This window comes from Thermobia domestica, chromosome 9, assembly GCF_964235325.1.
Source record: "Thermobia domestica chromosome 9, izTheDome1.hap1.1, whole genome shotgun sequence".
Classification (NCBI taxonomy): Eukaryota; Metazoa; Arthropoda; class Insecta; order Zygentoma; family Lepismatidae; genus Thermobia; species Thermobia domestica.
Window position 1 is genome coordinate 13,468,617 of NC_137462.1, and position 26,571 is coordinate 13,495,187.

Here is a 26,571-nt window from a genome sequence, read left to right on the forward strand (position 1 = left end):
CTGAACAAGTACCTTTTTTTACAGGATGAGGGTGTTAGCCTTACCCAAACCCCCAAGCTGGAGGACCACTCCTAGTCGTCTGTCCGCGACTGCTTATTCAGTATATTCGCAGCTAACCTCTATATCTAGAGGCCTTCTCCTCGATCCGCAACCTGAGGACGCGCCATGCCGTGGTGACAGGAACCCACATATATCGTCGACAGCGTCACAAAGTGTCGTATCTCAAAAAAATCGAAAATTGAGATATTTTACTATGTAGTTGTATACACTGACTTTTACAATTTCCCAAAGCGACACATCTGTAATGTGCGTTGTTTTGACGGTGGTGATGACGTCACTGTGTCGTATCTTAAGATGAAGCATATAAACCATTTTCACAAACAGTCGTATCTTGAGTTACGACAGTTTGTGAGCAACAGATCTTTCGCAACTGGACAGATACGTCTATGTTCAAAGCAATTTGTTTATATATACAAAGTGGCCCAAAAGTAGGTATACAGTCCCGTACTGATAAACTCATTCCTTTTTATATCATTTCTTATTGTTATCCATCAAGTAGACTTAGTTTCTTTATCATTTGTGCTTAATATATTTTTACTTATATCTTAAGCTCGGAACAGCCGAAGCAAATAAACTTATAAGCTAGAATGTTATACTTGATCAATGCGGGGCTGTATACATATATATTTACACGGCATGGGGCGTCCTCAGGTTGCGGATCGACATGACATGACATTTTTGAGTTTTACGTCCCACGGTTATGCCGGTTAGGCTAAAGGAAATGGTGATTATGAGAAATGAATGAAATGATGGAATGAAGAAAGTGGGAGGAAACGAGAGAACCCCGAGGAAACCCACGCATACGCTATTTGTCCACCACAAAGTTCACTTGGCGGGAGCAGGGTTGAAATCCGCGACCCCATGAACCAGAGGTGAACGCTCTACCACTGAGCCACCACGGCCCCAGGTTGCGGATCGAGGAGAAGGCCTTTAGATATAGAGGTTAGCTGCGAAGATACTGAATAAGCAGTCGCGGGCAGACAAGGAGTGGCCCTCCAGCTTGGGGGTTTGGGTGAGCCTAACAAACTCATCCTGTAATAGAAAAAAGACACTTTTTCAGAAACAATCACAAAAGCCTCGGACCAAGACTGATAACTTGGCACGACATCAGCAAAAGAAAATGGATATGAGATTTGGAACATGGAATATTAGAATTCTTTATAGGGAGGCGCGTTAAAATCCGTAATGAATGAGTTGGAGAAATACAGGATGGATCTAGTAGGAGTTTAGGTTGGTTGCTATGATGGGGTATGCGGTGCAAACACGTAAGAACATCAGAGAAATTTCTCTCCGATTCTTTGAATCTAGGCATGGACAAAATAAGGGAGATTCAGTCCACAGTGCTATAAGTACATCTATTAAGCACTGTGGCAGTAATTTTGTACCCTCGGAACTTGAACCGATTATTAAACTGGCAAGGAAAAAGAACCCATATACCGTTCATTGTATTGACAGAAGCGATGTATGAGATTAGATCTCTGTCCCAATGTCTTTGTATTCTGTCAGACGTGACGAAAATGGAGATCCAATCAATCGGACGGAAATGCTCGAAGTGAAAGTGAACAAAGACTATCCAAACTGCATTCAGTTTAAGACAAGTCATTTTGAGGACACTTACATAACTATTTCCCTGAAAAGAACGCAAATTGAATTCACCATATAGAAGTTCCTACTTTGCATACTTGTGAAAAATTATCACTCCAGAGAAGTACGAGGACTCGTTTTGATTGATTGATTTTTAACGTCCCTTTCAGCAGCAAGGCTATATGAGACGTAGACCTACTGATTAACGTGGAATCCGAACCACATGAGCTTCCGCCGGGAATCGAACCCTGGTCTCCCACGCCTAAGAGGACTCGTTATCATTGTGTCCGGGCCCAACTCCAATCATTCGAGAACATGTTCAATTTTACAGAAACTTACCACATTAGCCATCCTTCTCAAGTGCAATATCAAAGCATGCAATTTGCAAATTACTTTGTAAGATTTTATATTCTGGCAACGACAACTTGATAGCATTATTTTATGTTATGGTTAGTATGCTCTTAATATTGTGTTTCTTGTGTGTTCTCAGGAATTTCGTTTTACCCTCAAGAATCTCAGGAAGCATTTGTTAAATTATTTTGTGTAATAAACACGAAGTTTTTCAATAAAAGTGCAATATATTCCGATTGTTAATGTAGTTCTCAGTATAAAAAAATATGCGTCGTATCTTTCATACAAGAGAGGATTACCATCGTCACAAACTATCGTATCTTTTTCCCGCCAAATTTTCCACAAGCTTTTACAGGCAATTTCCATAAAACTTTTTCCACTGATTTCTTATGCTTTAAGTTATAACTTGGTAAATTTTCTCTCCTTTCGGTAAAATAGATTTTGAGTTATGGCTGTTCAAAGTTGTGTGAAAACCTAAAAATCGCTCTCCTGAAAAGTTTAGAAAACTGAGATACGACAGTTTGTGACGCTGTCGACGATATATATATATATATATATATATATATATATATATATATATATATATATATATATATATATATATATATATATATATATATATATATATATTGTGTATTTCATTTTGGATAAATAAACAGTCTTTATGTTTTGGATGACCCTCGTATATGGGTTCAGTATCCGAAGAATAAATTCCATATTAGCTTTATTTTTCTACTGAAATCAGAAGTAGCAAAAAATAGTACAACTTTCGGTTGCAGCATTGATTTCTGGATATTAATAGTTGTAAGAGGCAATAAGGAATTGTTTTTTGATAATGGGTGTCCGCGGGCCGGATTCGGGCCTACAAAGCATATATCACTTCGGCCCCGGACCATAAATTTTTAAATATACAATCATATTTCTCGGGCCTAACTTTGTAAATGTACTGTACAACGATATTTATTGGACGTTTGGACCGTTCTTTCTGGAGAACTTTTAAAGCACAACTCCAAAATTAAACCTCTAATTGCTGTAAATAAAAATACAATTTTGCCTTAATTATTAAGTGTCTGTAATTCGAGCTTATTTCGGGCTCATTTGATTATCACACAAGCTCGGGCCTAAATACTAAAACATATTTCGGACTCGGGTCGGGCTCACATTATAAATGGCCGGGCCCGGGCTAAAAATTTCGGCCCGTACAGACCTCTACTAAGTCCCTCTGGAGCGTAGAATACCTGGTTCGTTCCCCGGCCAAGTAAGTTGGTGGTGGACAACACCGTGTCCGTGGGTTTTCTCGGGGTGCTCCTGTTTCTTCCCACATTCCCATTCCATGATTTTTTCCATCATAATTCACTTGTCTTAAATCATCTGTCTCCCTTAGTATAATTGACATAAACGTGCGACGTTAAACTGAAGATTTACATACTTTGGAAGTCTACCGTAGTGTGAAGCTAAACTCCTTTGTGTATCTTCCCTTGTGAATAATCTTTAGTTTCATTAAAATTGTTTTTTACAGGATTTCCAACAGTTTAATCGGCGAAGTGTACAGATCTACCATGCTAACATTAAGAGAAATACTAAACCACAAAAAGTAGACTAAGTTGATGAGAAAGTTATTTTATGGAAAATACTTTTGTAATTTTTTGTTACATAAATGTGTCCCGAGGATATACAGTATTCTGAGGAGGAAAAAAGTAAAGTATACAACTATCTTTGGTACGCTCGTAGACATTATTACGCTAAAAAACAAGAGAAAAGTATTTTAATTAGTTTGAGCACCACCTCGAGACATTATTTTGAAATTACCTTTCTCTGTTGTTAACATTTAAAATGTAGAAACTAGAAGCGAATATACACACAGGTACAGTGCAAGTCAAAATGATGGACCTGATTTCAGAAATGTATTCTCTAAAATCTAATAACCATATGTTATTGTGATACACGCACTAAGAAAGGTAAAGTGTCAAAGTTTCCTTCAAACATATCACAAGCTGGGGTAAAAGTGGATATGAAAAGGTAGGGGGGTGGTAGGTAGTGGTATGACGTCATGCCGTCTCCCTGCCTACCTTTGCCCATTGTAATTTTTTTAGGAACTGGGAGGACTCCGTACATATTTTTTGAAGTTGGGGGACCGCTGCCCCCCACGTTCCCCCCAAGGTAACCAGAACTTTTACTTCAAAAAACGGGGCACATACGAATCAGCGATGGGGAGGGGTGACTTCCACATTGCATTTTGAGACTCAGCAGTGTTTTCAATTTACAAAATACACAAGTAAGAATGATAATACAGCGTTTCTAACTTAAGTACTACCCAACAATACTTTTAACTACTTCAACACTCAGAATTCCCACTCAATTCCCACTTGAACCACAGAATACTCAATTCTCATTTGAATATTCAGAAGTTCTAGGCACGGCTGAACCTTCCCAATGCAGGGGCGGATCCAGGACCGACTTGTGGAGGGGCGGTGCTATGTCATATTGCTACTTTTAAGGGCTCCAAATTTGGGGATGGGTTTTATTTATATATATAAAATTAAAAAGTTTCCTCTTCTGGGGGGGGGGGAGATCGCCCCCTTCTGGATCTGCCCCTCTCCCAATGAGTGTTGGTACGGAAGAGTGTAGAATTAGCATTGACCATTTATATTTTGAATAATAATTACGGGACACCTAGGCTATGTTTGCTTAAACACGGGACATTTAGGCGTCCCGTTTGTGAATCAGAAAAAAAACGGGACAGCGGTTGAAAATAAGGGACTGTCCCGGCTAAAACGGGACGTCAGGTCACCTTGCGTTCCCCCTCATTTTTACCCCTGATCACAAGTGTTCTGTGTGAGCACCTCGCGTAACACGGCACACCTCAAGTCAATAGTACTGTATATCTCCTGCCTAAACCTTTTTGTAGCGATGCTGTGGTCAATATCAACAATGGTTGCTGTGATACGGGCACGTAGGTCATCAATTGTTGTTGGAAATGGTGGTACGTAATCATGATCTTTTTTTTTTTAAACTTCGTATGACGAAATCACATGGAGTTAAGTCGGGGGAACGAGGTGGTCAACGAAGGAAACATCAACTTTCCGACTTTTCCTTAACAGCTCGCTTCTGACTGTTAGCTGCAGGAAGTATACTTGCCGCGACCTTATCCTGATAGCCGAGATACGCAGCTTCAATTCAGGCGACTCCGCGCACATTACATAGTTCCTCCCGTTACACAAGTAAAACATTACTTAGGAGAGCAATTCAAAGAGCTAATTGAGTTCAAGTATATAAAAATGTCAATACAGAAACAATATTTAAAATAAATGATACTACATTTATTAGTAAAGGGTTATGAAAATGACGTCACGACTCAGAATCGGAAAGAGAGAAGGAAAGAAAGGAGTGAAAAGCCGGCAGCTAAGATGCGAGTCTCTTGCAAGTGTTGCATGATTATAAACTTGAAAAATCTTATAACAAAAGCAGAGGACCAGTAAAATTAGTTAATTGATCAATGTTAGAAATCGTCCACAATGGATAGGAAATGGCTTATTATTTTTATATGATATATGAATTAGAGTTGCTACCCCATAAGAAACTTCTATGCCTGCTGATAAATGAAACAAAACAAAGAACGGGACTCACATGTAACTTCTGTAACTTTTGTGCAGAGAGTAACACTGCTCTGCCAAATATCGTCTTCGTGCGTGCGTTAGTGTGGGTACGTGGGTGTAGTGAAACTGAAACCATGGACAGTATTAAGCGCGAAATTGAAATCATGAATGAATCCGAATTATCATCTTCTCAGTATTATCGCAAACACGAGGAAGGGAAACCTCTTTAAAGTCAAACAAAGTAAATTGCCAACAATTTGTACGCTCGACTAAGAGAAAAATATGCAGACACAACTATTGAAGAAATTGTTAATATGATTGTTGCCGGTTCGCTGTGGTTCACTCAGTGTCAATGTAGAGTTGCTGTGCTTTTAGAAAAAAAAAATTGTATTTTTAATTTATTGTGTGGGAGGGTGGCTGCTCGTATGTTTCTGTTTATGATTGACCATTTCCAGGTAGATATATGAGAATAACTTCATTTCTTATCCTTTCTTACCTTAATCAATTGAAATGAATAAGCAAAATAGTTTTCATGCTCTCGGGTTTTAATTTTGAGGATTGCAAATACATGACGTGCGAATTTCCAATACATTTATTACTATTGTCGTGTCTTCATGAATTATTAAAACAAATAAACCAAGAAACATATTTTTCGTAAGCGGCAGGAAAAGGACGAGAAATCATTGCTCCGCGCATATCAGCTGAAACTCAGAACAGCGCCAGTTGAAACCCTGGCGATTGAGAGCCAAACCAAAACACACACACATACATACAAAGACTTCCCTGTGAAAAGGTTCGCGCGCCGACATGTATTAATGCGCTTGTGATGCGGCTCTCAAGTTAACATTGCGTTTAGTATAGAAACATTACCTGGAAACTAAAATTTGAAAGTTAACCTTTGGTAGTGCATGTCTCACAATAACATATGTTTATTAGATATTTTCACAGACGTATAGATGAACGTATGTTTTCACAGACTAAATTTCTGAAATAGGGTCCATAATTTTCTTTGATTTAATGGGATTCATCTGTTCCGAACATCAATTACATAATTTAGATGTAGTTATACACTATTGTCCATATACAAACAATGTTGTACTACGGTAATCAGGTTTTGTTTTCCAGGGTTCAGAAGGCTCAGAATTTGGACTCGCAGATTTATAAACTTTTGAAAAAGCTGGAACAATCTATGAAAATTTACAGTATATTAATGTTATTAACTTACCCCTTGCTGAATTATCAGATTCAAATCAATATAATTCAAAATTCAAAATTGATCTGGCTAAACGAGGACATCATAAAATCCTAGTCATGACCTAAAAATCAGACTTCCAATTATTTTCTGAAAGTACATTCATGTCCAAAATGATTGTCACATATCTATAACTGTCTTCTTGTAAGAATATAATTTGATAATGATTTTACAGGATACTTTTAATACTGATACTAATTATGTGTATAATCGGGAAATGTACACTGCTCCACAAAACTTAAGCAACTCGAAGAAAGTGGCAGAAAATAAAACGACACGATCACTGCACCAAGTATAATGAACAAACAGACGGTCCAGATGCAAAATGCAACACAAGTGAAGACGAACAATACAGTTAGGATGTACAGAGTGACCAAAAAGTTCAGCACAACGATACCTCAACAGGCGAAGCTGGATTGTGCGAGGGCATAGGCAGTCAATATGGCGTGTGACCACCACGAACAGCTATACAGGCACGGCATCTGGCCTCCATGCTGCAAATCAGAGTGTTGATCAAGTCTTGCGGCAGATGGCGCCACTCCTCTTGGAGAACTGTTTGCAGGTCAGGGAGAGTGCGTGCTGGTGGACTGCGCTGCGCTATTCGCCGCACAAGGGCATCCCACACATGCTTGATGGGATTCAAGTCCTTCGAATATGCAGGCCATGCAATACGCGTAATGTCTCCGCTCTCCAGATACTCGGACACAAGATGTGCACAGTGTGGGCATGCATTGTCATCCATGAACAGGGAGTCTGGGCCAAATGCTCCTCGGATATTGCGCACATGTGTATTGAGAATTTCATCCCGGTACCGTTGTGTCAAAGTGCCACGCTGCACAATATGGAGGTCCGTTTTCCCGTCCAGCATAATTCCACCCCACACCATAATGGAACCACCGCCATAGGACGGCCGTTTAGCAATGAAGTTTGGATGATAGCGTGTTCCCGGCTCTCTCCACACTAAAGTCCGACCAGAATATGACGACAGGCTGAATCTCGACTCATCGGAGAACATGACACGCGCCCACTGGTGTTTCCCACGTGTAACATTTTCCTGACACCATGTATAACGCGCACGTTTGTTCTCCAGTTTCAATGGCACACACAGCACAGGCCTTCTTGCATACAGTCCTGCTCTATTGAGCCATCGACGAACAGTTTCACGACTCACGCGTTGTCCTGTAGCCTGAAACAATTCATTGGCCAGTTGAGAGCATGAAGTTTGACGGTTACGTTTGGCAGAAATTGTGAGAAATCGGTTCTCGACGGCCGACGTCTTCTTCGGACGGCCTCCTCCATGACGTCTACTGACTTCACCTCCATTTTGGAAGCGACTCCACAGCCTCGAAACAACACTTTTGTTCACGTTGAATTCCTGCACCAATTCCACTTGCGATCGCCCCAATTACAACCGCCCAATTATTTGCCCGCGGTAAAAGTCACTCAAATGTCGTCTACCAGCCGTTGCAAGGTGTGTACCCCACACAAGAACCACTAACTCAATGCCTGGAGCCTCGGACACTACTGGGCTGTGGTGTACGCCTCATGGCATAAGTCGTTCACCGCGCTTGCAACGGTACCACTTATGCGATAGAGTGGGTGCTCGCCTTGCCTGTGTATCTTTGTGTATGTGCTTGCCACTAACCAGTGTTGAATGGGCCCTACACGTCACTTATACCACGTTTTCTCGGGTTGCTTAAGTTTTGTGGAGCAGTGTATATTTGTGGTAAATTTCATAGGAAAAGAATTATAAATACGAAAATTAGCATGAGTAAAACAAAATGTTGCTAAATGGATAAGAAAATTTTAGTTTCGTTTTATTCTTCTTATTTACTGCTGTTTTGACATGAAATTTTCCACATACATGTCTTTGCCGATTATACACATGCTAACATTATAAGAAGTACCGGCGAATTCGTTATCAAATTATGTTTCTACAACAACATTATGTTTCTACAACATTCGTCAATAATTTTGGACATGAGTGTATATAATCTATGGTAGTTTATGGTCGGCTGGGTAGTGCATTTTTAACTGGACAATATGTGGTCAACGCAGAGTCCCGTTCAACAGCGAGGCTATGTTAGACGTACTCCTACAGCTCAACGTGGGATCCAAACCATATGAGCTTCTACCGGGAATCGAACTCTGGTCTTGTACGCCAAAGGCATGTACGCTAACCACTTAGACACGATGGAGCTCAACATAACTTCCAAAAGTGAAAGTATACCATAAAGGTGCGGTATGCTTTTACGTGTAAAGTGTCTGAATCATTAACTTATGCACAAAGATACAACTTTAATTGTTTATTTTTATTAGGTCATTTTACTCAATTAGTAACTCTACTGCTGATATAAGGTAGGTGCAGGTAAATACGCCATGTTAAGGGTGTTGGATTTTTTATGGCCTTAATTTTCATGAAACACAAAAGAACAACACATGTGCGTTATAGAGTAGTATTTTCCGCGTGTAGAAAAAAGTGTGGCAATGGTGGGACTCCCTTCTATTTTGTACCCAAGGTAAAAGAAAGAAAAAAATGTTACAAAATGGCGTATTTACCAACACGTGCAGGTAATTACGCCAAGTCTAGGATACTACTAGAAATCTTGTAATAAATCTTGCAACTGATTACATCATCTGCATTATACGAACTCAAATGTTACTACACAACATGACTGAAGCATAATAATAATAATAATAATAATAATAATAATAATAATAATAATAATAATAATAATAATAATAATAATAATAATAATAATAACCACCAAAGTGCAAGATGAAGACAAAAAGATAAAATGTAAAAACGACTATCTCCAAACTTAAAATGAATTTCCAAACTAAAAAGTTTTAGTCCATAAGAAGATAAACAAACAGTGTCACTGCACTGCGACTCTAAAGAAAACTACAGCGATATTACATGGAATATGTGGGACAAGTGATACATCTTTGTTTTCTGCAGTCAGTCCTGCACAAACCCTGGCGTAGTTTGTTGCACCATGCTTGGTATTGATTAACTCAGCGTTTTCCAACCTTTTTGAACTTGCTACAGGTGTAACAAGTTACACACTACAGGTGTAACAAGTTACTACAGGTGTAACTTGAATTCTGGCTTCACACTCATAGTTATTACCGTGGTATTTTTCTGTGATTACTGATCTTCTTACAAAGAAGAAAACTCGATCACGGATTTTTCCCCGTGGTAAATCATTACGCTTATTTTATATATATATATTCTAATTTAAAAATAAAAACAATTGCAATGAAATATAGAACTCAAGTTTTTAAAAATACACTTTTTTCGAAAACTGTATCCAATCTTTTACTAGGAACGAAGATCATTAAATAACGAACGAACAAACGAATCTCTTGCACTTCTAAAACATGAATGTAGGTAATTTGTATGCATGTTTGCTTTGTCGAAAGGATTGAATGATATTTTATAATTTCAACTTACGAAACAGTCGGCAACAATAAAGAAACAATAATGGTCTTAACAATGACATTTTTTTTTATTTTCTACACAGCTTTAGCAGCTACACAGTACCGTAATGTATGTAAAATAATAAATTCCAATTACAGTAATTTTTTCCATTGTAGAGGTTCATAGTACTGTGAAACACAAATATAAAATTTACATATTTTTATAATTTTCTTCATGTACATTTTTGTCTTGCATTTGTTTCGATTTCGTCGCGGCACACCATCGACTCATTCGCGGGACACCGGTTGGGAAACGCTGGATTAACTAGCCATGGAATCACAAATACTGAAGTTACATTTAGAAAACAAATTGTTCCTAGGCGGACACGAAATAAGGCATGCATTGCTGTAAACAATCGGCAATGTTCTGAGTTAGCACGGTACTAATAACGGGTTCTTACTTCTATTGAAATAATAACACCCTTCTACGGAACCTTCCCGAAGCAAACAGTAGTGCAGTCTCAGCGCTGTTTCCCGGAGTATTCGTCAAATCGGACTTGTCTAAGACCGTGGCACATATTAGAAGTACATTCTATCGGATTTCGTTGGAAACGTCCCAGCACTGAACATTTGGCGTATTTAGCTGCACTGACGTATAGTTAACTTACGTAAAAATGCTGTTGTACTCCTATCCCACTTACCAAAAAAAAGTCAGTGTGTTTCGCTCATTTCTAATGCGAGGGAAAATTCAAAAAGTAAAGGCGCATTTGAAGAAAACTGTACTTATTCTAATGATAGAAAACTGAAACACGCCTTATTTTTCTACTGGACTTCAACGCACTTTTCCCAACGTTTCCTAAGTTTTCTGATTCCGTCACACACACACACACACACAAAAAAAAAAGTTTTCCGGTTGCATCTGTAACTAATTTTGCACCGCATCAATGACCAGCTGATGGTTGACGTTTAAATTTCTCAACTTGTGATGATGAAGAGTGTTTCCAAACCATGCTCGCAGCCTTATTTTTCGGTTAGGGATGATGTACCCAAGTTCCTTAGTCGTTGAGGTTGATGGCCTGCCGGATCTTTCATCGTCACATAAAGAAGTTCTTCCCTGTTTGAAACGCTCTATCCATACGTAGATCTTTCTTCACGATAAACAGCTGTCACCATTCTGTGCTTGTATTCGACGAATAATGTCAACAGGTTTCACACCTTCCGCATACAAAAAGCGAATCACTGCTCTGATCTCCTCCTTGGTGCAGATTGACAATGGAGCTGCCATATTTAACGGTCAGCTACGCTCCAAGGACTAATGCAGGAATACGAGCGACACATTGTCTCGAAGTGTTGCCAACTACACTCACTCAGCACTGGTTATTAGCAGTGTTGCCAATCCCTGGAAAGAGAAATTGCAAATGTGCCTTTACTTTTTAAATTCCCCTCGTATTAAGACAGGTCAATCTAATAAATGTTGCTAGCCGCTCTGGTTGACGCCAATACCTGTTGCGACCGAAGTCAGGTCTCGCTAATTGAGGTTGGTAGCCGTGCTGGTTGACACCAATAGATGTTGTAACCAATGTCAGGTCTCGCTAATTGAGGTTGGTAGCCGTACTGGTTGACACCAATAGATGTTGTAACCAATGTCAGGTCTCGCTAATTGAGGTTGGTAGCCGTGCTGGTTGACACCAATAGATGTTGTAACCAATGTCAGGTCTCGCTAATTGAGGTTGGTAGCCGTGCTGGTTGACACCAATAGATGTTGTAACCAATGTCAGGTCTCGCTAATTGAGGTTGGTAGCCGTACTGGTTGACACCAATAGATGTTGTAACTAATGTCAGGTCACGCTAAAAGACGTTGCTATCCGCGTTAACTGACGCCAATAGATGTTGTAACCAATGTCAGGTCTCGCTAATAGAGGTTGCTAGCCACGCTGACTGAAACCAATAGATGTTGGGATCGATATCAGGTCACGCTAATAGAGATTGCTAGCTGCGGTGGCTGACACCAATAGAAGTTGTGACCGATGTCAGGTCATGCTAATAAATGTTGCTAGCAGCGCTAACTGACGCCAATAGATGGTCGCGATCGATGTTACTATCGTGCAGGAAATTTGCAAATTTCAAATTATAGCTTGACGATCCAGTTACAACTTAAAAACCGCATTATTTCAATTTAAATATTTCGCAATAGAACGAGAGCTTTGATGATTCAAGCATTAATATTAGTGTTTTTCTTTAGTAATATATTTTGACGTTCTTATTACAACTTAATTACTGAAATATTACAAATTACTTACTTAAAAATTGATGTGATGACACTGAAGAGCAGTGCTTTTCTGTTTAGTATTAGGACAAGGGCTATAACGATATTTAGATTTATAAATTAATATTTGTGTAACCACGTGCTCGTCGATCGACAAACTACAAAATAAATACATTTCTTAATTGTAAACAATTACACCCCTTAATTAAGCACGATTTTAACCTGTTGAAGCTCTTAATTAAGCATGATTTTAACATAGTCGAGCTCTTAATTAAGCATGATTTTAACATAGTCGAGCTCTTAATTAAGCATGATTTTAACCTATTGGGGCTCTTAATTAAGCATGATTTTAACCTATTGGGGCTCTTAATTTAGCATGACTTTAACCTATTGGAGCTCTTAATTAAGCATGATTTTAACCTATTGGGGCTCTTAATTAAGCATGATTTTCACCCATTGGAGCTCTTAATTAAACATGATTTTAACCTATTGGAGCCTTTAATTAAACACGACTTTAACCTATTATGTACAGACCTGAGACCCTCAGCGCAACAACTACTTAAAGTGTATATTCAAGCACTATCTTGCTAAATTGATTAAAAATTAAGAAAAGGTTAGGATTTGTCAATCTCTGGAACTGAAGTAAAGACTCCGCAATACGTCTATTTTACTGCTTTATAAAAATTCATTTGATTGTAGTAGTAGTCAGGAGATTTCGTTTAGGTTGAGTTCGAGTCTAGCGCCCCTTTCAGCACTGAGGCTGCATCTCAAAAATTGCGATATTTTGAAAAAATGAAATCTTTGAGTTTTACGTCCGACGGTTCCATGCCGGTTAGGCTAAAGGGGACGGTGATTATGAGAAATGAATGAAATGAAGAAAGTGGGAGGAAACGGGAGAACCCCGAGAAAACCCATGAGCACGGTGTTCACCACGAAGTCCACGCGGCGCGAGCTGAGATCGAACCAGGTAGCAAAAGCACCGGAGGTGAACACTCTACCAGTGAGCCACCGTTCCCCCTTGCGATATTTTGAGTTGACACAGGTATGTTACATGATTTTACCTGATTCACCGATCGCTGTAGGAATCTGTAAGACTCGTAGGAAACGGGGTCTTCATTCCTGAAATATCGAGTTGATGAGACGGCGGAGCGATCGGTAAGATCTCGTAAAATCATATGACTGTGGTAAGTCGTAAAGTTCTGTGGTAAGTCAAAAATAGCAATTTTTGAGATACGCTTATTAGTAATACGAGTGACGATGTTATAATATATTTTTAAGACTTTGTTTAAAATGAAAATTTTGAAAGTTTGAATCTTTGACTTCTCTTAAACGAGTCACTTGCAGTGTATGTACATGAGAATTGAGAAATGTAATATACTCGTAGGCGTAAGAATCTTTAGCATCTCCATCATGTCAACCTGGCTTATTACTTTTTTTTAAAAATTGAAGTTTGAATGTAGTTTTATTTACTGTAGATCATTTGGAGTAATTTTAGATTAGTAACATTAGCTTAAGATACATTTTAAATTTTTTATTGTTAATGTAGAAAATATGCACCTATATGTGTTATGAGATATTAATGGGGGGGGGGGTATTTTTTGTTTTGAGACGGCAAAACAGAATTGTGTGTGTAAAAAAGAAACAGAAATGGAGTTATATTTAACATGTATATTGTTTTTGCTTTATCGTGTATATCACTGTGTTTATGCAGCTGATATATGTTATGTTATTTTAGAGTGACTGATATTTTTTTAAAGGATAGAACAGAAAAGGTTAACTGGTTTATAATTTACGTTGATAATGGTATTGTTTGAACTTAGGAAGTTTACAAACACCCTACATGTTTAGTCTATATACATCATACATGTACATGTTTAGTCTATTTGAAGAACTTGTGAATGTGTTGTTTTTAAATTTTTATGACTGCTTTATATTTTTTTTACTTTTTGATTTTTTATAACATTGTTTTACTGCCTACTTTTGGCTTATATACTGTAACGAACTAAACTGAAATATTTATGCGCAAAAAAAAAGTACTTACAATATATTGCAGTTTGTGATTTTTAAAATTCGGCTTCAAATTTTTACGTTTAAGAGAAATTTTAGTTAACAATACTTTTTTATACTGAGCATCATGTTATCACATGTCATCAGTGACATTATTTTAATTTTTTAGCAACCGGTATATATATATAAGTGACAAGTAGTGACCTGTGACGAATTTAGGTAGCACTGCGAAATCTGTAAATATCTTGGAAACGAATTATTCAAGATAGATAGTTTTCAAAAAGTATTGGAAAGACTTTAATCTAGTAATTGATCAACAATTAAACTAACTAACTAACTAACTCTATGGCCTATGGAACCCGGAGGTTCAATGCCGCGTTCACAAAAGCTCTCCACTGACTTCTATCCTTAGCTAATTGGATCCAGTTTCTACTTTGTATTCCTATCTCTGCGAGATCCATCTTAATATTATCCTCCCATCTGCGCCTAGGTCTTCCTAAGGTCGTTTTCCTATGGGTCTACCAGTCAAGACTTTGAAAGCGTTTCTACTACTTTCTTCCATTCTAGCTACATGACCTGCCCACCTAAGCCTCCTAGACTTGACGACCCTAACAATGTTGGGTAAACCGTATAAACTATGTACTTCCTCGTTATGAAGCTTCCGCCATTCCCCATTCTCGTTCCTCTTGGGTCCGAATATTCTTCTCAGGATCCTGTTCTCAAATACTTTCAGTCTATGTTCTTCCCTCAGAGTAAGCGACCATGTTTCGCAACCATACAGAACAACAGGCATGATTATCGTTTTATATATTTTAAGCTTCAAATTTCTCGACAGAATTCGCGACGACAAGAGATTTTGAACTGAATAATAGCACGAATTCCCTGCTTTTAGTCGATATTTAATTTCTTCGTGAATATGATTTTCGTCTGTTAATATTGATCCTATCCACTTTATCAAAAGTATTATTTAATATTTTAACGCCTCCACAATTTGCCGTATTACGGTCCCGACGCACATCCATGTATTTAGTTTTCTGTGCATTTACTTCTAAACCCATGTCCCTGCAAGCGTTTAATAAGATCTCTGCATTTATTTCTACTGTTCTCCTATCATCCCCTATTAAATTTATAATAGGGGATGATCGTGATCAACAATTATTGATAATAATATGTACCTGTTTCAAACATAAATAACCTTCACAACTACACTCATGTGATCCCAGTTCTCATTCTTGATATCTGAGCATTTGAAATTAAGAAATGGACGCTTATACCTTGTTCTGAGAGATCGTAAGTTTAACCCTGTAGCTGTAAGAATTTCTAAAAACAAAGATAGTTAAACTAAAATTTACTGTTCCTGGGTATAAATTGGTAAAATTTACTGTTATGTCTGGGCATAACAAAAGGTTCTGCGAACTGAAAATATTTTAACAACCGTTTCTAGTGAACCGGTTGAATAGCACCACTGAATGTTATTGCTTAGACTTTACCATAGCTTACCATACATTGCGCTGTTTTGATGAAATGTTTATGTGTTAACATTGAAACATGTAAATATAAAATGTTTACATTGACAGAAATCATTATACACAAAACTTACGACATTAGTTACATTTACAGATTTGTTTTATGAAACTAATTATCAACGCAAATAAACGTTGATAATCTTTAAGAATTAAGAATTAACATAATATTTTAATATTAATTATTTTCAATAAAATGAGATTAATTTTTTTTTAGGACTTTTTGACAATATGACCCTACAGCTTAACCACCAGCTGATAGGGAATGGTTGTTCGTAGGGAGCGGATCGTCTCCTGGATAACACTGATTTTTACATCAAATCAGAATAAAGAAGTTCAATAATTTACATGGGCCTATAAAACGGTAACCTGTAATGGGGATGGTGGATACCCATCTCCCTCTCCATGTATCCCCAGTGAAGTTAATGTGGGATTCATGCCTCATGAGTTTCACAATCAACCTGGTCGGTCTCCCGAGCCGAAGGCGTGTACTCTTACCAGGGACGTACGTAGAAGATGGATGTCCGAACCCCTACTCTCCACAATCCCGATTTTTCTGTAAATTTAATTTTTACGGATGATTTTACAAATTTTTACTATAATTAATCCTCATATTGAAGTTGGACCCCTCCCGAAATCAATTCCTACATACGTTGTTGACGCTAACCACATATCCACAAAGAATCATATAATCAATACAATTTGGTGATAAAGTCGTTTGAATAAATGTGTGTAAGTCAGATTAGTTTTGGGTTCAATAAAAACTTCACTCACTATACTATTTATACACAATTTACACTGAGAAAAATAAGTGGTAACCTAGTGGGGGTTAATGGACAATTTAGCAGCTAGAACCAGTTAATAATTTGTAACAACCCTTCTGAGACAAAAAAGGTTAATTTTACGAGGTCGCCGGTAATCAATCAAGAAAGGTTACTAGAAAATGTGTAGAAACAATCCAGTGTTTCGTTGCTATTAACCTATAAAATAGGTTAGAAGAAGGTAACCAATTCAAGAAGGTTAATTTAATTTAAAACACTGTGTTGTTATCAACCGATTTTCACACAAGGTAAATTTAACCCTCCGAAACTTGTTCACTGGTAACACTGCATTACTAGAAGTACAAACAGCAAGGTCGCCATTTGCAATTTTAAGAACGAAAAGTTTTAAGAATTATGAATACATCCGAAGGAATAGGAAAACAGTTATTAAAATATGGATTCTACATAAATTAATAGAGAAATGGGCAAGTCTTTACTTTGACTCCAACTGTGACTTTAATTGGTTCTTATAGGTTTAGTAACATTGTGGCCCTTGTACTTATAGTATAATTCTTAACTTCGTATAGTAACATTGTGGCCCTTGTACTTATAGTATAATTCTTAACATCGTATAGTAACATTGTGGCCCTTGTACTTATAGTATAATTCTTAACAGAAGTCACAGTTGGAGTCAAAGTAAAAATTTGCCGAGAAATGTGAAGGAAAGTTTATTTACGGAGGTTTATGCATATTCTGAGATTTAAATGAATAAAATGTTATGTGACATGTTTCTAGTACAAATATCCACACTAGATGGTAGCACTACTAGTTATGTAATTGTCGTCAAATAATTCACACACTCATAACAATAATTTTGTAATGTGTTCAGGAAACATAATGCGTTTTACGTTGCTTTACAGTACAAATATCAAAATCCTTTTACGAATTTGCTTATAGGGAAGAGTACCACCCAAACAAATTCTCACTGTTAGTTGTGAAATACTTGTGATATTGGTGACTTATAAGGGTAGGGCGTCATGCTTGGTCAATTCCTTCTTAACAGGACGTCTGGCATACATATCCATAAACAGCACTCTTTCTCATCCAATATTCTTACACTCTGGAGTTCCTCAAGGTTCGTCTTTGTCGCCTCTCCTCTATCTCTTATACGTTGCCGATCTCAGATTACCAGCCAACATCCAAATTTATCAGTTTGCTGACGACACCGCTTTTCTTTCAACAGCCCGTACTATTCAGCAAATTAATCGCCTTATGCAACCTGCTATTGATCGATTTGTCGACTGGTGTAACATATGGAGACTGAGTATTAACTCTGCGAAGACACAATCAATTGTATTTTTACCACCAGGACGACGCTCCAGAGTGTACCGTAACCCGACTTTACTACGCCTTCATGTTGAGCATACACCAGTTCCGGTTCATTCGACTCTGACTTACCTTGGTATCGTCTTTGACAGTAAATTATCTTGGATCCCACATCTTAAGAAGGTTGTCACCCAGTCTCAAAATCGACTCAATTTACTTAAAAGGCTAGTTGGTACAACCTGGGGCTTACAACCCTCTATAGTACTACATACCTACAAAGCCTTCATGCGAAGTACCTTAACATATGGCCACACGGCTTGGGTCTCTGCATCTGACAAATATTATCAAAAATTGTGTATCATGGAGAGACATGCCTTACGGTTAGCGTATAGAATCAGGTTACCAAATCCAAGTAGCTCCTGTACGATCTTATCGATTTTCCGTCCTTACTCCAACACTTGGAGCAGCTTCGAATCCGATATATTACTTTTCGGTTTGAGTTACACCATGTAATGCTACAGGACATTATACGCTACGATAGAGATAACGATGCACCACCACGATACATCGACTCTCCGCTGCAACACTATATGACACTATATCACCTCCAATTGGACCCTGCCACTAGAGACCCCGAGATCTTTGCCATATATCATCCACGTCATCTATCACCTCATGTTTATCCATCATACGCACAGTGATTACCAACTAATATGGGCCTCCCCTGTCTTCATCAGTTCCTGAGTGGCCCCAGGAACAGAAGATAACTGCATCTGTCCATTAACAAAACCTTGTGATGTGGCGTCTGTGCAATTCATTCATTATCATTTCATCATACCGTCCTTTCAGTTATATATATAATGTTTTCTACTTTGTTACCACTTTTTCCCTTTGTTAGCCTATATGCATATATATAATATTGTTCTACTTTTCACTTATTTACTCCTTGTGCACCTATCACCTTATATATTCATTTTGTGCACCTATTACCTTTTGTTATATTGTTATTGTTTAGTTATCGTTCGCTTGATTAACCATTATCAGTATTGAATGTATGTATAAATTATTTCCTTATTAATGAATAAAGAAAAATCCCATAGACCAACTATAATATTATTGAGTCCAAAATGTATATGAATCACTTCCCCGAAGAAAGGGCAAAACCCTTTAACCGGGTAGACGGCAAAAAAAAAAGTAGGGCGTCATACTTTCCAGAGGTTTGCCTCTGAAGCGCCACCTACTTAGAACGGTGACGGTTTTTGAAAAACCTTCCTACTCCTGATCCCGGGCTTTTCTCCGCATTTTTTCAGGACACTGTTCACCAGACTTACCTCAGCCAAGGGTGTACAGTGTCAGGTAGGAGAACTGCCTTACCTGGACTACTACCCAAACGGGTAGTCCAACCTTGCTATCATCTCATCACATCACATCACATCCTATACACAGCATTTGGGCATCTGCCCACCAGATAGACTTCACTATGGCGGATCATGGCACGAAACCTGGTAAACGAACTAGCGGACGACATACGAGTCTACCTACTGTTGTCGATGGACCATCTGTTTGTCCCACGAAGGTGGGGCCACGGAAGGGATCATCAAAGACACAAACGAATGTTTCTGGCTCTAGCCAACGGAAAGATTCTCAAACTTCTTGTGCATCTGTCGAATCTTCTACATCAGTCCGATCCAGGTCGCCTCAATCAAAGACTAGCTATGCTGCCCGAGTTCAAAACTCACCGCCGAAGAAAAAGCATCATACCGAATACCCGACCAATGACGCTATGGATATAGGACCACCAGTAGATTCTACTCCTCCATCTGTTCAGTCATCTTTTGCCATCCTTCTCCGCAATTACGACACGAAGTTCTCAAATGAGAAATTTGTTGCACTCCAACTAAGGAAGTATCTTCCACGTGCGGCCATCAGGGAAATAGTGCACACAAGAAATGGTTATATCTTTAAAACGTCTGACTCTGATCTATACACGACGATTCGAAACAAAGTGCCTATCGATACTTTCGGAGCACAAGCCGAAATCACCAATCTCACTAATTCGACACGCAAGCAACCCCCTCCACCACGGAGACCCTCGCTTCTTTCTGTAGTCATCCGAGGTGTCAACCCGTCTTACACAGACGAGGAAGTTCATGATGAACTAAAACTCGAAGGCTACACCATTTCTAAAGTACTCAGAATTCGTAACGATCGTGGGCCCACTTTCATGATTCGCATCCTCACGCCCCATCAAGAGACAATCGACGATTTGCTTGCACATGGAGCTTTCATATATAACCGTAAACATAGAGTCGAACCATCGCGTTCAATGGCACCCTTACCAGTTCGATGCAAACGCTGCCAAGAATATAATACGCATAATACAGCTGACTGTAAGAATGACTTCAAATGCGGTTACTGTGCAGGACCACACTCAACTCGTTTATGCACTAATTTGCACCAACCAGCGAAATGTTCTACATGTCACGACAGCCACCCTACTTATAGCTATAAATGTAAAGCAAAACCGGACCCAACGCCGCAACATCCGGAACTGGTTGTACCCTTGCGTACCACATCGCTTGTTACCACCCCTCCGCCCACAGTAGATACCCCAGTCACAATAAATCAACTCCTTACTTTTCTTACTCTTTCACTGCAAAATATCCATCCTTTCATCCGGCCACACATCTTACAGCAAATCACCCTTGCAGCCAAAGCAACATTTCATATTCACTTCACAGCAACATACTCTGGAAACTCAGTGCATTTTCATGCTTCTCCAACAACTCAAACCGGTTGAATTTAATTTCATCATGGCTCTAAACTTTCTTTATTTGAACATCCGGTCCTTTACTAAAAACAAACCTTTGTTTCAAACCCTGCTACTCGAGGAACATGTAACAGTTTTCCTCTTAAACGAAACATTCTTAACCAAAGCAACTCCATGTCGCCTACCAGGATACACCATTTTACGTGCAGACAATCTACAGCCCGCACAGCGCGCTAATGGGGGCGTAGCGGTTGGTTTCTCCCCTTACTTGCCTTACCGTCAGTTCTATTATACTCATACACCATTACCCGAATATATAATTTCCACTGTATATTTCAAATCTATTATCATTACCATAGCAACCATCTACATCCGGCCTGGCCATCCTCTCCCAATACAATTTGTACAACATATTTCAAACACCTATAGCCACTATATCATCATGGCAGATTTTAACATGCACAGTCGCTCAGATCACGATCGTACCAATTTCGCAGCTTTCATCACCACACACACCACTGGAACCATTCATCAGTTACCAAACCCCACTCGGCCAATCTCTGACACAACACCAGACATCGTTATTACGTCTAGCAATCTAATAACTCATAGCACTATTTCCGTACTTGATACCTTGGGAAGTGACCATGCTCCTGTTAAACTCTCAATAAATCTTCATTCTTCTGCTTCACCTCGTCCCCCATTGCCTTCACGCATCTGTTTTCGCTTTGATAAAGCTAACTGGAACTCCTATCGCTCTTATCTTACTAAACGCACTCAACATCTTTCATCGCCCACTTCCGAAGACGACCTCTACAGCACTGTCGATACACTCACTTCTACTATACAGGAAGCTAGCACTCTTTACATTCCTACCACCAAAAATATTCCATATCAACCTCGACTGCCACCACATTACCTGACTATGATCACACGTTCTCGCCAACTTTATCGAGATTACATTCGCACACGAAATCTTGATGCCTTACACCATCATCAACAATTGCAGAGAACTGTGCACAACTACATCAGGGACTATAAACTTCGGTGTTGGGTGAAAACCTGTAATAATCTTTCTACCACCAGTCATCCTACCAAATTTTGGAAAAAGTTCAACGATTTATGCGGCAAGCTCACAAAAACTCCTTACCCCATTCTGATCGGCAACTCCGCAGCTCACACAGATACGGAGAAAGCAAATGCCTTTGCAGATCATCTGCAGAACATTTTCACACCACCACCCCCTGGAATAACACCCCATGTTGCAGACAAAGCTAACACTTCTCCATTCTTGCAACCCAATACCATGCATGAACTCAGTGTCGATCAACATGTTACTGCACCCATCACTGTCCAGGAGGTCACAGATACCATCAAATGTAAACGGAACACAGCGCCAGGCTTCGATAATATCACCTATCGTCAGATCAGGGAGTGTCTCCCTACACTACTCATCCTCATCGCCAATCTCTTCACCTTTATACTCCGTACAGGCTACTTTCCTATGTCTTGGAAAACATCTAAAACACTCATGTTTCCAAAACCACATAAGCCTCCTCATGAGATCTCTTCCTATAGGCCAATCCAACTCACAAGCACATTCAGTAAAATCCTTGAACGCATTCTCGTGAAACGCCTTCATATCTACCTCAACACAAGAAATATCATCCCTCTCACTGAAGCAGGTTTCCGTCCTTCTTTCTCTATAAACGATCAACTCTTACGACTCACAAGCCTTATCACCATACACTATAACAGAGTGAAACCATCATGTCTCGTACTATTCGATCTCGAGAAAGCGTTCGACAAAGTGTGGCATCTCGGACTTATTCATAAACTAATCAGGCTCCAGCTTCCTACACCATACATCCGGCTTATCTTTAACTTTCTCTCAGGTCGTCTTACTTATGTTGCTATCAACGAACATCTCTCTCATTCCATATTCTTACTATCCGGAGTTCCACAGGGTTCTGCCCTCTCCCCGCTGTTGTACATTCTGTTTGTTGCTGACATGCCACGTCTCCCCGAACAAGTCTATTCTTTCCAGTACGCAGATGATACTGCCTTTCTCGCCCTGGGAACATCCATCCAGCATATAAATAATATCCTACAAACAGCCATCACAGATTTCAGCTTTTGGTGCCGGAAGTGGAAACTCACCATCAACGCTACAAAAACACAGGCTATCATCTTTCTACCGCCAAAGAAAACAACTAAGGTTCGCCGCAATCGCCGTTGCCTATCTCTTCACGTGGACCAGGTTCCACTACGGGCTACTAAGGCAGTCACCTACCTAGGCATCACATTCGACACACACCTTACCTGGACGCAACATCTTAAAACAGTTGTGACCAAAGCGCATAATCGTCTGAACTTACTTAAACGTCTCGTAGGAACGACATGGGGTCTCAAATCACACACAGTCTTAAACACCTATAAAGTATTTCTCCGTCCTAGTCTCACCTATGGTTTCACAGCTTGGATTGCAGCATCAGGCAGATTCTACAACAAACTTCTTATTCTAGAACGTCATGCTCTCCGCATTGCATTTCGCATAGAATTACCTAGCCCCACACAAGACTTGTATCAACGCACTACTTTTCCTACCTTGCAATACCATCTTGAGTCCCTTCGACTCTCCTACATACGACGCCGATTCCAAACCCAACATCCACTACTTTTCGATACAATGCACTACATAGCCCTACATCCCACACCCACACGATATCTTCACACGTCATTATCTCTTCTATTTACATTATACCATTACACGCTTCCTCCTGATGATCCCTCACTCTTGCTTCTGAACGATTACGTCACTCATGTTCATTTACCTCTCATTTTTCCATCATTTCATGCACAGTAATTTTCTCATACTAACTTGGGTTCATCATGTCTCTCATCCTAGCCTAGAGTCCCCCTAGGCAAGAAGATAACTGCATTCGTCCACTAATATGTTCCTATGTGTTGTCCTGTGCTTGCACCTCATCTCATACTTCATCCTCATTAATTATATTACTCTACTACTGCGTTATTATCACCTAGTTTCTATTCTCCTGATTATGTTTATTGTATATGTTACCTAAATAGTGTTCCTCATGTATTGTACTGTTGATCTTTGTTCATATTCATCTTTCATAACAGCTATGTATGTATGTTTATGTTGTCTATATGTATTTGTCTCTTTCTTCACCTAATGTTAAGGAACGCAAAGTTCCTTAAGTCCATTCCTACTATGGAAGAAATTCAATAAAGCACTTAGACCAACCAGAGATTCACAATCCTCAATCCCTTCACATCACTTCCCTAAAAGAGGGCGTAACCCTCTCAAAGGTAGCTAGCCTCAGCTAGCAATGAAAAAAAAATAGGGCGTCACCCTTTAAACGGGATGACGACAAAAAAAAGTACATACTAGAAATGAAAATAAATTTAGGTAGTTATTATCTATTTTAGTATTGTATTTTTTGATGTGCCCGTGGCTGAGTGAATATCTGTTACTGTTATTTATTAAATAAGTTATACTAATCGAAATACACGGTTAGAAAGTTGTCGCACCCTGTTTCGTTAACCGAACAGTCGGTTATTCCAACATACTAACAAGGTTACCGGTTACAGGCTATGATTGATAGTGGTAACTACGTGATCGGTTAGCGTACCCCTGTGAGTTATTACACTGTAACCTAGCAATGTTAACCTGTAACGCAAGGTTACGATCACCTTCTCTCGTTAACCTTTTTGGCTTGGCTGCTGGGACACACGACTCTGTTATCTATATATTGACAAACTAACTTGGTTACTGTCCACCTTTTTCTTGTTTACTAGTAACCTTTCTTTTTTTTGCGTGTAGTATCTTTTTTTTTATCAGTAATGCTACGTGAGACTTGGGCTCATAGCTTAAAGTGAGATCTGAGTTAAATAAGCTCAAATCCGGAATCGAACCCGGATTCCGCACGTGTGTGCTAACCAGTGGCGTGTTTAGGGGGGCTTCCGGGCTTAAGCCTCCCCCGAAATCCTATTTACTATACTAAAGTATATTAAATATCTTGCAGATTTTTCATATTTTCAGGCAAAGCCCCCCGAAAGTTAGCAAAGCCCCTCCCGAAACAAAATCGTAAATACGCCACTGGTGCTAACCAGGCCAGTAGCCAGCCCTAAAACTTAGGGGAAGCCCGGCTGAAGTTAGGGGGGCCCGATCCAACCATATGATAGTTCATCACCATATTATAGTTCTTTTGCAAGCCTACTGTAAAACTTTTAGGGGGCCAGCAAAAATTTAGGGGGGGGCCTGGCCCCCCCTTGGACCCTCCTGGATACGGGCCTGGTGCTAACCATAAAGTCACACAAGGGATCTCTGTTATAATCGTGACTAAGTACACGTTTTCTGTTCCTGTTCCTTTAATCAATGTTGTATTCCCTTCAAATGGCACCGATTTCTGTAAAACTTTGGTTGCGGAGGGTCATTCAGGAATGTAAGTTCTGTTGTCAGATATGTAACTAACAAAATGCAAGTTTCAATAAGGATTTTTAACACAAATACGCCCAAGCAAACTTTAGGGTTTCGAACCCCCCCTTGCCGACTGTGATTGCCCTTTCGTAATTAATGTTATGAATGAATTAAATTACAGTATAACTATCATCCAACTTGGATCCCAATTCTATATATTGGGTTCTAATAGTGGCCTTATATAACACAATATAACTACTATAAATTACACAATTTGCTAAGTACATTAATTCTTTGTAATTTCTTATCCATACCTTACTTTCTGAATTAATATTTGAATTCCTTTCAACATTAATTATTCTATAAATTTTACTAGGAACCAGCTACGAACATTAAACAACTATTACTAACCAGTAGGGGATCTAGGCTGGGGCTGGGGGCACCTAGGACCCACCAGTTTTTGGATAACGTAAATAATTTAAGTTATTATTTATATATATTTAAAAGTTTATGGTATACTCATCATATACCTATCATAGTCTAAATTCTGGTTGCCCCCTCCCCTTAGTTTCTACCATCTAGATCCGCCTCTAATACGGAAAAAATTCTGACAAAACAAAGTATTAAATAAATCAATAAACTTCTAGCAACCAGTTTCCATATCTTCTTCTATCAAAATCCAACATTGCTATGAACTGGATGCTTTTTATGGAAATTGTTATCTCATATTCTTTAAGTTTACTTTCCAACTATTAACAGAAGTTAATTGTAAAGTTATGAAGTTAATTGTATTGACCTTTATTTTTTTTAGCCCATTTATCAATGCTAGGGATCCCACATGCCAGAGAAAAGCCCTCTGCCATCGTGCCTCCTGTTTTCAAAATGAGAAAAATCCTGAATCCATATTGAGACATTGTTTGGTAAGGGAGACACGATGGCTGAGTTGTAAAGTTCTCACCTCTGGTGCAAGGGGTCCCCGGTTCGGTTCCAGGACACGTAGGATTGTCCGTGGGTTTTCTAGGCTGTTCTCTCTTTTCTTCACAATTTCTCATCAAACCAATTCTATAAAAATAAATTGTATGACTTTTACTAATCATCCGCATGTAGATTAGTAGCATGTAGAGCCGGTAGAGCATAAACGTGGAACGATAACTATAGATTTCATGTATTTTTTTTCTTTTAGTTACTTTTTGAAGAACATATAAATA

General features: G+C 39.0%; 1 protein-coding gene across 1 annotated transcript in view; it reads left to right on the forward strand.

Annotated features, from left to right (window-relative positions):
- The window catches only part of LOC145694421 (uncharacterized), a 42,864-nt gene that overhangs the window by 12,207 nt on the left and 4,086 nt on the right, over positions 1-26,571 (forward strand). The gene's annotated exons all lie outside the window — the stretch shown is intronic.